This window comes from Melanerpes formicivorus, unplaced genomic scaffold, assembly GCF_026170545.1.
Source record: "Melanerpes formicivorus ecotype bairdi unplaced genomic scaffold, bMelFor1.0.p_v2 SCAF_371, whole genome shotgun sequence".
Lineage (NCBI taxonomy): Eukaryota > Metazoa > Chordata > Aves > Piciformes > Picidae > Melanerpes > Melanerpes formicivorus.
Genome location: NW_027142723.1, coordinates 115,001 through 117,500, shown reverse-complemented (window position 1 = coordinate 117,500; position 2,500 = coordinate 115,001). Strand labels below are relative to the sequence as shown.

Sequence of the window (2,500 nt, the reverse complement as noted above, 5' to 3'; positions counted from 1 at the left end):
TCCGCCGCCGGGGCCGCCGTAGCCGGGCGCTCGCCGCGCGGCGAGCGCGCGGCATGGGCGTCCCCAGCCGCGTCCCTCCTCCCCGAGCGCAGCGCCGGCTGACTGAGGGAAACCCCGGGCCTCGGGCCAGGCCAGGGGCGCGGTGGTGGCGGCGGACGTCGGGCGCGGCCCCCGCGGGCGGACGCTCCCCCCGACGGCGGCAGTGGGGGGAGGCACCCCCGCGGGGCCTTAAGTCTGGTTTCCCTCACCCCAGGGTCAGGTACCTAGCGTTCCGCGCCTTCGTCCGCGGCCTTGCCCTACCGCGGAGGAAGCCGGGCGGCGGTTTAAAGACCCGGGCGGCTCGGCGCGCCACCCCCGGATGCGGGGGCGAGCGCGGGGGCGGGCGGGTGCCTTCAGAGGGGCGGGGGTTGCCCCCGCAATGCCTCTGGCTAGGTCCGCCGTCGTCGCGCTCGTCGTCCTCCGGGGGCCCGCCGGGCCGGGGAGGGGACTCTGCTGCCCCCCCCTCTCTGCGGTCCGAGCGCTCGGCCGGAGAGAGCCCACCGCGCGAGGTCGGCCGTGGTCCGGCCCGCGCCTCGCCTCGCCACGGGCGTCCCCGGCGGCGCGTTGAAGCGCGGGCTTCTCGCGGGCCGGGGCGGCGAGCCCCCGCGGTGGGGGCTGGCCCAGGGCGCTTCGCCCCCGCCGGGGGTTTTGTGCGGGCGCGTTGCCGCGGCTCGGCGGCGGCGCCTCTTGCGGCGCGGGCCGCTGCGGACCTCCCGGTCCCTTTTCCCTTTGCCCAGGCCCCAGAGCGGGGCCCCGGCGAGCTGGCGCCCTCGGCGGTCTCGCGCTGCCGGTTCCCCCCCGTCCGGGGCCGGTTTCGGGTGGCGTGACCGCGTCCGAGCGGCGGCGGGCGTCGCTCGGCGTCTCCGGCTCCGGTCCCTCGCCGGAGGGCACCCTGCCACCGGCTGCGGCTGTCCCGGTCCCGGGCCCTGCCCGCGGGCTTCCCCGTTCGCCTTCCCGGCGCGTGCCGGGTGGGGGACGGGCGGGCAGCCGGGGGCGTCCCACCCCCGGTCTCCGCGTGGAAACGGGGAGAGCGGGGGCCCGCCCCCCGGCTCAGCGCCGTCCGCTGTCCGCCTGGCCGCGGGGCCACGGAAGGGGTCGAGCGAGCGAAGCCGGCGGCGCGGTGGCGCCGGGGGAGGATGGAAGGGGCTCGTGCCGCTGGGGTTTGTCGGTCGGCGGGTGCGCCGCCCGGCGAGGGCCGGCGGGTCGCCGCGGTGGCGTCCCACGTGGGCTCGGGCTTTCCGTCTCGCAAGCCGTTTTCCGTCCCCCGCGGCGGGGGGGGGTTCGGTGGCGAGAGGAAGCCGCCCGAGGGCGCGAGCCGGCCGGGGCTCGGCCCCGGGGCCAAAGCGGGGGAAAAGAAAGTCCGGGATGGGCCGCAGCGGTGGCGGCGTTGGAGGGGCCGGTGCGGAGGCGCGCGCGCGCTCTCCTCCGGCGGGGTTGTGCGCCCGGCCCCCCTCGCTCCCCGGGGTGGGGGGGGGGGGGGTCTCCGCTGCCTCGCTTCGTGGCGTCTCCGCGACGGCACGGGGCGGCCAGCGAGAGACACACCCCCCCCCCCCCGTTGGGTGGGGAAGCGAAGGGGGTTTTATTTCCCCGTGCACGCGAGGCGAGGCCGGGTTCGGGGCACGTTCCCGGCGGCGCGCGGCGGGCCTCCTCCGCGCCGAGGTCGGAGCGAGCCCGGGCGCCTGGTCCGGCCCCGAAGCGCCGCAAGGTGCGTTTTTCCCTCCTCGGGGGAGGGAAAAAAGCCGGGAGCGCGGGCTCCCCGCCCCTTGCTTTTGCCGCTTCGGGGTTTCGTTTTATTTTCCCCCCCTCTCCTGTGCTTGTACGGTCAATGTGAGGCGAGCGGCCGCCGTGCCGCGCTCTCCGAGGGGCCGCTCCTTTGCGAGCGGTCCCGGCCCCTCCGCGCTGGCGGGGCGGTGCCGAAAAGCCAGACAACTCTTAGCGGTGGATCACTCGGCTCGTGCGTCGATGAAGAACGCAGCTAGCTGCGAGAATTAATGTGAATTGCAGGACACATTGATCATCGACACTTCGAACGCACTTGCGGCCCCGGGTTCCTCCCGGGGCTACGCCTGTCTGAGCGTCGCTTGACGATCAATCGCCGCCTCGGTGCCCGCCGAGCGGCGCGGCTGGGGTCGCCTCGCAGGCTCTCCCCCGGGCGGGGAGGGGCCTTCGTCCCCCTAAGTGCAGACTCGGGGAGCGCTCCGTAGCTCCCCGCTCCCGGAGCGCCCGCTCTCGCGGAGTTCGTCCCGCCGGGGCTTCGCCGGCAGGGGTTCCCCGTTGGTCCAGCGACGCCCGGTGGGGCGTTGGGGGAGACGAGAGCCCGGTTGGGGGAGGAGGCGCGGGCCTCGCCCCCCCCGGCACTCCCGCGCGGGCGCGGCTGTCTGCGGGTGGGTACCGCGGGGGTACCGTGCCGTGCTGCCGCGTCCGCGCGCGCGTCTGCCGTGGGCGGCGGGGGTTCCCGTTC

At 77.1% G+C, this 2,500-nt stretch overlaps 1 non-coding gene across 1 annotated transcript; it reads left to right on the top strand.

Annotated features, from left to right (window-relative positions):
* The first annotated feature begins 1,966 nt into the window (after window positions 1-1,966).
* LOC137459506 (5.8S ribosomal RNA) lies at window positions 1,967-2,119 on the top strand. Its single transcript, XR_010992356.1, has one exon. It is a non-coding gene; the product is annotated as a 5.8S ribosomal RNA (ribosomal RNA).
* The last annotated feature ends 381 nt before the right edge of the window (window positions 2,120-2,500 follow it).